Consider the following 15,322-nt stretch of genomic DNA (forward strand, 5'->3'; position numbering starts at 1 on the left):
TCAGTAAGATAATGTAGCAGATAGGGAATCGTTCCAGAACCACATCCCCTCTTGATGTAAAACAGTTATAAAGTCATAAGATAATAGCACAAAATGCATGTGTTAAAGCTAGGGCTGTAATCAACCAAAGAAAATCTTGGTCGACTGAAGTCCTAAAATTTTTGACAAAAGAAATCAACAAAAAATTACTTTGGGAAAAAAAACCCCTTAACTCAATTAGCTGTGTACTCACTGTACTTGGTAGCCTTGTCAACCTAAATACATTATAAATAAACATAAAAAGCTAGTAGGCTATTTGCAGTATATTAAATAGTTTTTGACCTACTGGTAATTATTTTGCACTGAAATGAGTCTGACACACGAGTCTGTTGGCTTTGACAGCGTTGCATCACATGCACCTGCGCAATATCATGGCCTATGATGAAAATAGTACTATTTTGTCAACTAGTGACATCATCACAAAAACTTTTGAGGAATATGCTAAATAATATAAACAATTGCACGTGATGGCTTGAATTGCATGCAGAGATGTCATGCGCACGCACAGGGTTTGAAAGACAGGGTAGCCCCGGGGTCTTAAAAGTAGGGTTGTAATGGTATACCGGTATGGCGGTTTATTGCGATATTGACATGTACGATTATCATATCGTGCACATTTGCTTATCCGCGGTTTAAAAAAATATATATTTAAACCAGAATTCACCTGCACTGCCGCATGCAACTTCTTTTGACTGCTTAGACTTCATACCTGTACAGCGCTGAAAATGTCAGAGACAGAGGCTGCGAATCTCTATCTCCCGCCGAAAAAATAAATAAAATCTGCAGTATGGGAATATTTTGTATATCGACAATGTACCGTGCGGAGCAGTCTATGGCGAGGAGGCGTCGAATGATCATCTATACAGGCTTTATGACGAGGTCGGTGAGGATGGGAAAAATCTCATATTTCTGTGCAAACTGAGTGCTTGGTCGGTTAATTTTGGCATTTGGCACAAGTTAGCCTAATAGGCTAGTAATAAATGAACACGAATACAAAAATATCTTTCGTCCTGTAGGCGTCCTGGAGAATATTTCTGTTCGTCCTAAACACATTTTCTATCGTCCCCAGGACTATAGGACACCGTTAGTCTCGAGCCCTGTCGTTTCATTAGATAACCCAGATAGCAAACTGACATTGAATCAACGTGGAAACATGACATCGAAACAACGTTGATCTGACATTGTTTTGCTCATCAAATTAACGTTAAACCAACGTCAGACGCGTCATTCTTTCAAAACTAACGGAAAATCAACTTGAAATCAACGCGTTGTTTCAACGTTATGAAAGCAAACCAATTTTCGATTTTCATTTAGCTTTGAAGAATGCCGCGTCTGACGTTGGTTCAACGTTAATTCGATGAGCAAAATCAACGTTGTTTCAATGTCATGAGAGACGTCGTTTCCACGTTGATTCACTGTCAGTTTGCTGTCTGGGAAGCGTCTAGTCACACCCCTACTAATTGGTAATTAGTGTTTTCCACCTGATGAAATGAATGTGGCCAAAAATCAACCAATAAGAATTTTGGTTGAGCCAGAACGTATCGACCAATAATCGACTGGGAGATTAAAGCGGTATTACATTGAATAGTCTAATTTCAGTGGGTATGTTACTGGTATTTTTAAGATGATTGGTTATTGTTGGAACAGTTGCTGTTATGGGCTGTGTAACCGAATGAGCAGCTCTCACATGTGTAAACTGACTAGATGTTGGAAGAAGTTTGCATGTCCTGTAATTGATGTGTGCATGTCATTTAAAGGCCAGGTCAATGGAATAAACCACTTATTTTCTACATAGACACTAATATTCAACACCATGCCATCTCTATCTCTGTTTTAGGTAGAGGTGTGTTTGCTAACACGTGCATTGAGAAAGGATGCTTCGTTCTGGAGTACCGAGGAGAGTTACTCTCCAAAGAAATGAGCCAAATAAGAGAGAATACATTGAATGAGACAGAAAATACCTTCTTATTTGATTTCGACTGAAATGGAAGACATGGTGGTAGGTTTTGGGAACTGTTTTGACTGACTATTTTTGATTTAAGGGGGTCGCACACCGGACGAGTAGCGCCGCGCCACGTCTAGGACAATTCCAGGTATCGCACACCGGACGCGCATTTTCTCATCAGTGTATGGCCACCAATATTGTTATGTTTAATGACAGGAAATGATGATGATGTCTGTTATTAGGGCTGCAACGATTCGTCGACAAAAATCGATAATAGAAATAGTCGACAATGAATTTCATTGTCGACGTTGTCGCCAGTTTTTTTCCGACTGAGGCATCTCTCGTCATTACAACCTCTGCCGAAAGTCGCACATGCGCATTAGCTTCTCTGACTCTGCTGAGCAGTAACTTAACATACAGAAATGGCCAACGCAGCAGCTGCGCGCACCAAAACTTCTAAAGTTTGGGAGCATTTTAGCCTGGATAAGGCGAATAAAAAGATTACCTGCATGGTTTGCAAAGCAGTCCTTGCATATCACGGCAGCACCTCGGTGATGCACGAACATTTAAAAAGAAAGCACGTCGGACAGTTGAATGAAACGGAGTTTGACTCGACTCGGTAAGATTTAAATAACATGAAAGTCAATACTAGGGCCCTATGATTTCCGCGATAACGATTTCCCTATGATTTCCGCTAGTGTTAACGCGGAATTTCGTGGATTTTTACATATTTGGTTTGAAATTCTGTTTTTGTGTGGGAGATGAACGCACGTCTGGTGAAAATGCAGACCGGGGGAAGCAAATCTGGGCGACACAAACCCCTCAACCCGTCATTTCAGCTCCAATGACGAAATCAAATCAATGCTTTTGAAATCAAATCAATGCTCTGCTTTCGTCGGCTAAAAGTTAAGAAACTCGGTCGACGCTATAAGCCATTAGTGCGGAGCCGAGCATTTCGCATGTGACTCATGCAGTGTTTCCCACACATTGACTAATTCACCGCCACATACTGCATTTCGGTTTTTTAATACTATTAACACGTAGCGTATTCTTTCAGTTGTATTTTCCCGCTCTCCCTCCGTCTCTCTCTCACTCACGCGTCTCTCTCTCGCTCACACACGCACACACACACACACACACACACACACACACACAACGTGCACACCGCGTCTGTCTATGAGGCGCCCAACTGGACAAAAGCGAAGCGAACTCCTTGAGAGACAGAGTGTGACTTCAATTAAACTTATATAAACTAATAATTTATATAACTATACTGGACAGTTTAAAGCTCATAACCATATTTTGTTGTTGAAGAGTGCAGTATTATGTTGCATCATGCAGTATTTGTCCTGAAAAGGCTACTGCGTAAATGTCTGTATTACCTCAATAAATTTAAGGTCATTCCTAATTTATTTGTATTTTTAATACATTTTAATCATTAACTTTAAAAGCATACTATTTTTACAACTAAAATAACAGTCAAGGGTAAAAAAAAAACCTAATTCCCAAAAATTAAAACGGAATTTGGGGAAAAATAAAACGGATTTCACAGGGCCCTACAATACGTTTTGTTTTGGATCTATATTGTACATTCTATAAGCGTATTTTCGGTAAGAAAAGAAAAAAAAAGGATTTAACCTTATGTCCGACTGTGCCTGACAAAATATATTTTAAATTAAATGCATGCAGTCTGAAGAAGAGAGCCACCATGAACCTCTTTCTGCAAAAGAAGCAGACGTGCACCCCACTACAGGCGAATGCACTCACTGAGTCAGTATTGCAGATGCTGATCTACGATATGAGGCCGCTCTCCATTGTCGATGGTGCTGGGTTTCAACAAATGATAGCCCAGTTCAATCCAGACTACATCCTGCCATCCAGAACCCATTTTACCCACTTGATGGAGCAGAAATACAATACAACGTTTCTGAAGGTAATTGTTTAGAATGCACACAAAGTCAGACATATATTTTTTTTTAAATCACAAATTTATGTGTGTAATTTTTTTTATAATTTTTTTTATAGCTAAAATACATAACTTAGTTTTGGTAAAATCATAGTAGCTGCAATTATTAAAAATGTAAAACTTGTATGTTGAATAGTTTCTGTTGACATGTAGGTTTTTGCATGTTAAATATTTTCAAAAATCAAATTTTGTGTTGGTAAAGCAGATCCTAAAAGAGGTAAACAGCTCCATCACACTGACAAGTGATGTTTGGACCAGCCGTGCGACAGAGGCATATCTTGGAGTTTCTTGTCATTTCATCACCAAAGACTGGCAAATGAAGACTTTGAACCTTGCCACTCTACCCCTGGAGGAGAGGCATACTGCTGCGAACATCATGATATGGATGGAAGAGGTGATAGAGAAATTTGAAATCTTGCCTAGCAAAATTAAAGCAATAGTACATGATAACGGGTCTAACATGGTGGCGGCAGCTCGACTCCTGGAAGAAAAACACGGCTGGTCTTCAGTCTGCTGTGCTGGCCACACCCTCTAACTTATCATCAACAGTGCCTTTAAAGAGTCCAGCATCAACAAAGCAACTGGTGCTGCAAGAAACCTAGTTGAGCACTTTAGGAGAAGTGAGCTGGGAAATTCAAAACTGAAGAAGAAGCAGCAGCAAATGTTGAACACCAAAGAGCACAAGCTGATCCAGGACGTCAGTACGCGATGGAATAGTACCTATTACATGGTAGAAAGACTCCTGGAGCAGCGCTGGCCAGTCACTGCAACTCTCTCAGACCCTGAGGTAGGGCCGCAGCGACGCGTCGACGTCATCGATTACGTCGACTATAAAAATACGTCGACATGCATGGAAAGCGTCGACGCGTCACATTCATTATTTACATTTAAATATCGAGTCACGGCAGCTTCTGCTCCAGCTCATGGTGAAAATGACACAAAGTCACACATCACACATATTATCACATAAAACCAGACCACGATCATCCAAAATATGGGAATACTTTAAACTACAGCCGAACAGAAAGGTGCTTTGTTCCCTATTGTTACGTTCCCGTATCGCGTGTGTGTTCTTGTGTTTTTCTTTCCCGCTTTCTCTCTCTCTCGGTTACTTTCACTTTTGTAGGTACCCGTGATTGGCCAATTGACCTGTCAATCATCGTTGGCGCTGACGTCACCTCTTTTCGCCATCGCCAATAGGAACAGGCCACCTGGGGAATAAGAGTGCACGCCAGACGTCTCCACGCAAGCTCTCGGCTCGCTGAGACTCAAACCACGCTGCTCTCTGTTACTGTTACGCTGTCCCTTTGTATACCCTGTTGAGGTTATGGTTCTCGTTCACTCGGTGTGATGTTAAGTAGTATGAGTGAATGCTCCCTGTGTTGACTCTCTGATTTTATGTGACCTGCTCTACAGAGCTCAGTAGGTTACTAGTATGGAGAAGAGATAGACAGATAGCATGTCACGTGACATACACTGCACCACGCAGGGGTTTTCGATTCTGTTTAGTACACTAGGGTAGGGGCGAGCGCCACACTTTGTATTTCTGCTTCTGTTAGTTAGTGGAGACTAGATAGGGCGTCCTGGACGCTGAAGATTATTATTTTCTTCTTTATTTTCTTAGTTAGGATTAGAGGTTATTTAACAGCTAGACTTCATTTGGTTTTGTTCTTTTCTTTTCTTTGGCGCCGTCCACGTCTATCTTTTCTTCTTATTAACTTTATCCACCTTACAGAAATTCTGTATAACATGTCCATTTTTACATTTATGTTAATCTATATTCGTATAGATTAAATTCTTTTCACTTTTGCCACTGACCTTATTTGTTAAATAAAGGTTTTGGCTTTTTGCACAGTAAATCTGGTTGTAGAGGGTTTTTTGTACAACTCATGGTTTATGTAGGTTTCTCTATAATGTCATCTTTAAAATGTTGGACTCCCGAACCCCTGGACTAACTCGGGGGTCGTAACAATTGGGGGCTCGTCCGGGATGTTTAACACCCATCATAAGACATTGAGAGGAATATATATGAACTATGGTTGTATTAGTGTATTAGTGGCAAAGTGATTTGATTGGACTTCGTATTTTCCAGGGTAGCCTGATGCGTGGTATTTTGTTGTCTGTATGGTTCGTAACATTAGTAGTGATGGCTTTGTTTGATTTGCAGTCGTTTGTTGAGCATCCTTCCTTAGAGCGGTTTGATCAGTGTCGAAAGGATGATTTACTGAAGATTGCGGACCACTATAAAATTGTTGTAGTGAGGCAAGCTTTAAAGAAAGATATTAAGAATGCTATATTCGAACGGTTGGTGGAGATCAACATTTTTTCGAGACCTGGCGTAAATCCTCGACAGACCAGGCCACTTGGTGCTGGCGCGCGGGTTTCTAGTGAGGGGGTGTCGGACGAAGAGCAGAGCGAGACAGGTGCCGAGGTTGATGTCGGGGCGGAGACTAAGGCCGTCTTGCCGCCTTTTGATCCGTCCTCCCCTGCTTCTATTGGGTCTGGGAACGGACGTTTGAGAGTCCGTCTGGCTCGTTTACAGTACGAAGCACAGGAAAGGGCCCAGGCGCGTCAGGCTGAGATGGACCTGAAGCTCGAAATGCGCAGGCTCGAGGTAGAAGCTGAGAAGGAGGTGAAGCTGCGACAGCTGGAGCTGGAGGCACTGAAGGTGGCCTCTGGGTCGGCTGAGCGGGCACCCCGTGTTGAGGCTTCTGTGGCGGTATCCCCGGGCGATCATTCTCCAGCCTTCGATGTTAGCAAACATATTGCTCTAGTGCCTCCATTTAGGGAAACGGAGGTGGATACGTATTTTAACGCATTTGAGCGTATCGCATCTTCCCTCCGTTGGCCTAAAGATGTGTGGTCCCTTTTGCTTCAGTGCAAATTAGTTGGTAAGGCTCAGGAGGTTTGCTCAACATTATCGTTAGAGGAAAGCTTGCAATATGATACGGTGAAGTCTGCTATTCTCCGTGCATATGAGCTGGTTCCCGAAGCCTATAGGCAGCGATTTAGAAATCATCAGAAACTTGCCAGTCAGACTTTTGTAGAATTTGCTCGCGAAAAGGGGAATCTTTTTGATAAGTGGTGTAACGCGAGTAAAGTAACAGATTTTAATTCGTTACGAGAATTGCTTTTGTTGGAAGAATTTAAAAAGTGTTTGCCAGAACGAGTTGTGGTATACTTGAACGAACAAAAAGTAAATTCTTTGTCGCAAGCAGCTGTGCTGGCAGATGAATTCGTGCTTACGCACAAAACGGTGTTCAGTTCAGCTCGTCCTGAGAAAAATTCTTCGGTTCAGTCTACTCATCCTCAACCGTCTCGTGCGAAATCTCCTTCCCCACGTCTTAAAGAGGTAAGGGAATGTTTTTACTGTCACAAGCAGGGGCATGTAATTGCAGATTGTTTAACGCTGAAGCGTAAGCAGCAGCAACAACAACCGTCTAAAAGTGTGGGGTTTGTTAATTCTGTGATGGAGAATACTGATGATATTGCTGGGTTGAGCTGTGTTGATTCGGGTTATAGTCCGTTTGTGCTTAAGGGGTTAATTTCATTGACTGGTAAACCTGAAGATCAACGTGAGATTCAGATGTTGCGTGACACTGGTGCCGCACACTCATTTATGGTAGAAGATACTTTGCCTTTGTCTGAACAGTCATTTTGTGGCTCGAGTATTTTAGTTCAGGGAATCGAAATGGGGTTCGTAAAAGCACCGTTACATCGCGTTCATTTAAAAAGTGACCTTGTAACCGGTTTTGTGTCTGTTGGAGTACGTCCTTCACTGCCCATAAAAGGTGTTTCTTTTATTCTGGGTAATGATTTGGCCGGGGGTAAAGTGATGCCTGTGTTGGAAGTTATGGATCAGCCGAACTTTGTTTCCTGTGATGAGTTATCAGTGAGCTATCCTGATACCTTTCCTGCGTGCGTTTTGACGCGCGCTCAGGCAAAGAGAGTGCATGATGTCGTTGACTTATCCGAATCGTTTATGGTTCCCGTATCTGCTGAAAATGTGTTACCGTCGGAAAATACAAGTTTTTCAAGGGGGCACCTTAACGCGGACATTTTGAGGTTAGACAATAGTACTTTGTGTGTGCCTATGTCCCGTGAACGGATTATTGTTGCACAGAAGGAGGATGAATCTTTAGCCAAATGTTTTGCCTCTGTAGTCTCTCCAGACCAGATCCGTCAGGAGAAGGTAATCTATTTTGTGGAAGATAATTTGTTGATGCGTAAATGGTGTCCAAATTCCGAAAATGAAAGTGAATGGAATGTAGTGTGTCAGATTGTCATTCCATCCTGTTATCGTCAGCACGTGTTGTGTTTGGCGCATGATCATGTGCTGTCAGGTCATCTGGGCATCACTAAGACTTATTATAGGATTTTGAAACATTTCTTCTGGCCTGGGTTAAAGCGGGATGTTGTGCGATTCTGTCGCACTTGTGATACCTGCCAGCGCATGGGGAAACCCAATCAAGTAATTCCCCCTGCTCCGCTCTGTCCTATTCCTGTGATGGGAGAACCCTTTGAACATGTAATTATCGACTGTGTTGGGCCATTACCAAAATCAAAGTCGGGTAATTTATTTCTGTTAACGATCATGTGCACAGCTACTCGATTTCCTGAGGCGATACCACTTCGAAAAATTACTGCTTCTGCTATCCTCAAAGCACTGATTAAGTTTTTCGCTACGTTCGGGTTACCGAAAATCATACAAACAGATCAGGGAACGAACTTCATGTCCAAGATTTTTAATCAGGTCTTGCAATCACTTTCCATCACTCATCGCGTGGCAAGCGCATACCATCCAGAGAGTCAGGGTTCACTTGAACGATTTCATCAGACGCTTAAGTCAATGTTGGGGAAATACTGCAAGGACACTGGGAAAGATTGGGATGAGGGAGTTCCTTTGATGCTGTTTGCGGTTCGTGAGACTGTCCAGGAGTCGCTCGGATTCAGTCCCGCGGAGCTTGTCTTTGGACATAATGTTAGGGGTCCACTTAAGCTCTTAAAAGAAAACTTATTGGGAGTTGAAGTAAGTCCTAAGACTAATGTGCTGAATTATGTCAGTCGTTTCAGAGAGCGTTTGCATAACGCGTGGGCACAGGCCAAAGAGTCACTAACAGCCGCACAAAAGGATATGAAACGTCGGTATGACATCAAAGCCGTTCCTCGTTCTTCTAATGCCGGTGACCAAGTGCTCGTATTACTGCCCACTTCAGGATCAGCTTTGTCTGCCCGTTTCTCCGGTCCCTATGTATTGACAAAGAAATTGAGTGAGACAGACTATGTAGTTTCTACTCCTGATAGGACACGCAAGACACGGGTCTGTCATATTAATATGTTGAAAGCATATCATGGTAGGGAGGGATCTTCGGAGAAAACTGAGGGAAAATCTGTACCTGTGGTTTCGTCTGTGGCAGTAGCCGTCGAGGTTTCATCTTCAGTAGAAACAGATGAAGATGGTCTCGTGCTGCGTAATGCTCCACAGCAGAGTACTAGACTAAGAAACTCAGAATTGTTGAAGACGTTGCCTTCTTATTTAGTGCATCTATCCGATGATCAGAGACAGGATGTTATTCAGTTGATTGAGAAATTTCCTACTCTTTTCAACGATACGCCTTCTAGAACTTCGGTGTTACAACACGATATAGATGTTAAAGATTCTCCCCCTATCAAACAACATGCTTACCGGGTTAATGCGTACAAGCGAGCTATCATGAGAGAAGAAGTTGACTATTTAACCGCAAATGGTTTAGCTGTTCCTAGCTACAGTCCGTGGAGTTCGCCGTGTGTACTCGTTCCTAAATCAGATGGAACTTTCCGTTTTTGCACGGATTATCGGAAGGTGAACGCGGTTACGAGGCCAGATTGCTATCCCCTTCCTCGGATGGAGGATTGCATTGATAACATTGGTTCTGCACGCTTCGTTACTAAATTAGATCTACTAAAAGGCTATTGGCAGGTGCCTTTAACTAGTCGTGCATCGCAAATCTCCGCATTCGTGACACCTGATCACCTTATGGAATATAAAGTTATGGCGTTCGGTTTGCGGAACGCACCCGCAACCTTTCAAAGGTTGGTGAACTTAGTGTTGGCGGGTGTGCCAAATTGTAATGCGTACTTGGATGATTTGGTCGTATACTCTTCAGAATGGTCAGAACATCTATCCTTGCTGCACACTGTCTTTGAACGACTGGAAAAAGCTACGTTAACCCTGAATCTAGCCAAATGCGAATTTGCCCGAGCAACGGTGACGCATCTTGGTAAGGAGGTTGGTCAGGGGCAGGTTCGACCTGTAGCCGCTAAGGTTTCTGCTATCAATGAATTCTCCATTCCCACAACCAGACGCGAATTACGCCGGTTTTTGGGAATGGCAGGATATTATCGTAGTTTTTGTCGAAACTTTTCCAGCGTGGTGCATCCACTCACGAGTCTACTGAGTCCGTCTAGAGCATTTGTTTGGTCACCTGAGTGCCAACATTCGTTTGATAGTGTAAAAGCTTTGCTGTGTAGTACTCCTGTCTTGGCAGCTCCGGATTTTGCTTTGCCTTTTAAACTTGAGGTCGACGCAAGTGCTGTAGGTGCTGGTGCAGTACTCCTTCAAGAGGATAAAAACCACGTTGAACATCCTGTGTGTTATTTCTCTCGAAAATTTAATAAACATCAGTGTAATTATTCGACCATTGAGAAGGAGGCTCTGGCATTACTGTTGGCATTGCAATACTTTGAGGTTTACATCGGCTCTAGTCCTCTCCCGGTTATCGTTTACACGGACCATAATCCGTTAGTGTTTCTTTCCCGCATGTACAACCAGAATCAGCGACTCATGCGCTGGTCTCTGATTGTGCAAAATTATAATTTGGAAATCCGTCACAAGAAAGGAACAGAAAATGTTGTAGCCGATGCCCTTTCTAGGTGTGCTTAGTTCTTGACTTGGCTAGGTTCAGGTATGTATAAAAAATAGGTGACCTGAGCCTACTTGTTTTTTTTTTTTGTTTTTTTTATTTGTCTTGATTGTAACAAACTAATCATTTCATCATTATAAGTTTGTTCTTATGGAGGGGGATGTTATGTTCCCGTATCGCGTGTGTGTTCTTGTGTTTTTCTTTCCCGCTTTCTCTCTCTCTCGGTTACTTTCACTTTTGTAGGTACCCGTGATTGGCCAATTGACCTGTCAATCATCGTTGGCGCTGACGTCACCTCTTTTCGCCATCGCCAATAGGAACAGGCCACCTGGGGAATAAGAGTGCACGCCAGACGTCTCCACGCAAGCTCTCGGCTCGCTGAGACTCAAACCACGCTGCTCTCTGTTACTGTTACGCTGTCCCTTTGTATACCCTGTTGAGGTTATGGTTCTCGTTCACTCGGTGTGATGTTAAGTAGTATGAGTGAATGCTCCCTGTGTTGACTCTCTGATTTTATGTGACCTGCTCTACAGAGCTCAGTAGGTTACTAGTATGGAGAAGAGATAGACAGATAGCATGTCACGTGACATACACTGCACCACGCAGGGGTTTTCGATTCTGTTTAGTACACTAGGGTAGGGGCGAGCGCCACACTTTGTATTTCTGCTTCTGTTAGTTAGTGGAGACTAGATAGGGCGTCCTGGACGCTGAAGATTATTATTTTCTTCTTTATTTTCTTAGTTAGGATTAGAGGTTATTTAACAGCTAGACTTCATTTGGTTTTGTTCTTTTCTTTTCTTTGGCGCCGTCCACGTCTATCTTTTCTTCTTATTAACTTTATCCACCTTACAGAAATTCTGTATAACATGTCCATTTTTACATTTATGTTAATCTATATTCGTATAGATTAAATTCTTTTCACTTTTGCCACTGACCTTATTTGTTAAATAAAGGTTTTGGCTTTTTGCACAGTAAATCTGGTTGTAGAGGGTTTTTTGTACAACTCATGGTTTATGTAGGTTTCTCTATAATGTCATCTTTAAAATGTTGGACTCCCGAACCCCTGGACTAACTCGGGGGTCGTAACACCTATGAACGACCATCATCCTGTCACCGAGAAACATCCTGTGAGACTGCGAACTCAAAACGACGAGCCAGCTAGTAGTAGGCTAATTCCAGTCAGTTTTTGGAGTTGTTGCGGTTATACCTTCTTTTTTCAGCTATTACAGCTTGTATGCTAGGTAATAAGATAATTGCTAACAATGCAGATGTAATTTATTGCCCCATTCGGCGACAATAATGGACTTCAACTTAAATCTGTCAACGAAGCTTTATATCAGTGCATTTAAATAGCTAGTTTTTAAAAGTTACGTATGCACATGTAGACTAAAGACCTGCACTCCAGCGGGACCCAACTCAACAGAAAGAATGAGGTACGCGGTATCCCGGGATCTGATGACCGAGTGCGGGCGCAGACCTTAACGCACTTGTGTGTGTGCTGTTTCCGGGAGAATAAAACGATTCGCGGGATTCTCGCAAAATATAAATCTATATATTGAACATCTCAAAACTAGTAAATTGTCATATCGGTTGCACAAAAGCAACAAGAACCACTAAAACAAAATAAAAACTATTTACAGGCCAGAGTCCATCTATTTATATCATGTTTGCAGCGTTTAACAATGTAGCCAATCACAGACATATGGGTCAATTTCTTGAATGCATTGGCCAATCGGAAGCATTTAAGATGGAATCTCCTCACGGCTCAAAATTGACTTTTTGTTCAGTGCTGAATTCTGCATATTGGCAAATCGATATTATGAAAGATTCATTGTGCAGTCAGTTTCATTGCTAATAACAGATGTCAGCTTTTTAGGAATTATTAAGGGAGAAATCCGAATCTTTAAAAACAAACGATAACGTTATATTTACATATTAACAGTAGCTTAGGCTGTAATCTAGTGTGTGTGAACCTTTTTATAAAAAAACACAAGTGCATTTCGAACAAGTTAATTGAGTAAATCATATTCCCACTATACTAATTAATTACAGACTATAATAAACACATTTTCTAAATAGGCCTGTGATTGTATACATCGGACATTTTATGATATAGTACCATTAGTTACAAATAAAGTTTAAAATATTTGCATATTTCATTACCCTTTCTGAAATACTTTTTTTGTCATTCATCATTTCAAAAATTTAAAATAATATACAGATGCACTACCTATTCTTCAAAATACAGCTGATATAGCCTATTGGTAGCATTCATAGCACAACAATAACATCATAAACATTTTTAAACATAAATATGTTTTATTACTCGGGAAGAGAAAAAGATGTGTGCAAGATTTCTTCCATAAAAAGGACGTCACCGTTTGCACGCCCCACGTGGCCGCTTGACTTACTGATAGCATACTGAACATGATGTGATGAGACCTCTTTCTATTGTAGAGCTTTCGTGAGATGATCAACGTGTTCAAATTAGTAACAAAGTCCCTACAATTTTTTTTGCACTGTTTATGTTGGACTTTGCTCCTTTCAACAACTTAATACCTTCATATTAATGTATTTTTTGCGCTGTGTTTGGCAGAATTATGTGAAATTAATGTTACATGATGCACTAAAGTGTTGCTTGCATTTTAATTCTGGCACTTTATTTTTTATACTGGGAATTTTTAATGTATTTTTCAGAAAATTAATGAATAAAAGTTTGAAATACTAATGGTAGAAGTTGTACTTATTATTTATTGGAAATGTTCCCAATCCAAATCAGCTAATCCCAAAAATATGCATTAGATTAAGCGAAACAATAATCGTTAGATTAGTCGACTAATCGAAGAAATAATCGATAGATTAATCGACAACAAAAATAATCGTTAGATGCAGCCCTACCCTGAGGTAACACCAAGGGGCAAGCACTACTTAGACCTGAAACCAGAGCAGTGGGTACTACTTGAAGAGCTGGTGCAAGGTTTAGGGCCTTTTGAATGTGCTACCGTTTTCCTCAGTGGGCAGGAGTATGCTACTGCTTCATGTCTTCCACAGCTGGTCAAAGGGCTGCAACGGTCCATACAGCAAACCCAGTTTGAGACAAGCTCAGGAAAAGCCTTTCAAGCCATTGCAGGAAAAGGAATAAGTGAGAGATGGGAGAATCTTAACACTGTGTCTGCAGAGAGAGCAACCTGGTCTCACAGGATTCCGTGAAATGTCCACGGGCCCTTAACTCAAAATCCGTGGAAACATCACGGAATCGCCGCGAATTCCGTGATGCGGCCACGGATAACTCCAACGCAAGTCAATGGCACTCACTTTCCGTGGTCCACACACGGATACCCATTTGAATGACGGAGTACAGATCTCACCCAACGGACGTGCTTTCTCATTTGGAAACGCAACATTTGAAGTGTTATAGTTTCTTTTCCAACAATAAAAGCCATAATGACGTTAACCTCTTTATTACAGCTATTGCTCTGTCCTGCCGTCATACAAATTCAGTTTGTTTCAGTTAACCGATGTCCCGTGATGGCACCACGGACCTCAACAACCTGACCTCATGGACGTTGTAATGTGGCTGGCTTGTTTAGAAACTAAGCTTTATGTCGACTCTATTACAATAATGGCATGTAATAACTTGACGTTTTGTCTCGTCCTCATAAAATCCATTTTGATGGCGTTTACACCTTTTTTTCTCTCTTGGCTACGGTCAGAACTAAAATCTGTGATAGCGGCACGGAGTGAGTCTGTGCTGAGACCACGGATAACTCCAGCGCAATGACACTCATCTTCCGTGGTCCACACACGGATACCCGTTTGAGTGACGGAGTACAGATCTCACCCAACGGACGTGCTTTCTCATTTAGAGATGCAGCATTTGAAGTATTAGTTTCTTTTCCAACAATAAAAGCCATAATGATGTTAACCTCTGTTATTGTCCTGTCATCATACAAATTCAGTTTGATTCTGTTAGCCTAACCGAAGTTCTGTTACTCAGTGGAATCTGGATGTTTTAATGCGTTTGCTCATTTAATCATTAAATAATTAATCAAGTCTTCAGGTCGACTGTTTGGTATAATCAACATTTGCCCCGTCATTGAAAAATCCAATTTGATCACGTTTTCCATTTAGCCAGCCTATATCTTTACATTTCAGAGAAATGCTGTGCCTCTTGCGACATTACCACTGATCTGGAATGGATCTGTGGTGGACCCACGGTCAACATGGTCTTGTTCTATGAGTTGCTTTTGATGTTTACTCATTAAACTTGAATACTTCAGATCAACTGTCTAACAATGGCGCTAATTGCACTGTGCTATAATTTATTCAGTTTGATCATGTTAACCTTCTATGGTCGACACACAGATTCCCTCAGTAGCCTGATCTGGATGTTGGTTTATGTTGTCTGCTCATTTGGAAACCTAAGGCTTCAGGTCGACTTTACAATCGACCTGTCAAAATAAAATCCAG

The sequence above is a fragment of the Pimephales promelas genome, chromosome 2 (assembly GCF_988280905.1).
Source record: "Pimephales promelas chromosome 2, fPimPro1.hap1.1, whole genome shotgun sequence".
In the NCBI taxonomy this organism is placed as follows: Eukaryota; Metazoa; Chordata; class Actinopteri; order Cypriniformes; family Leuciscidae; genus Pimephales; species Pimephales promelas.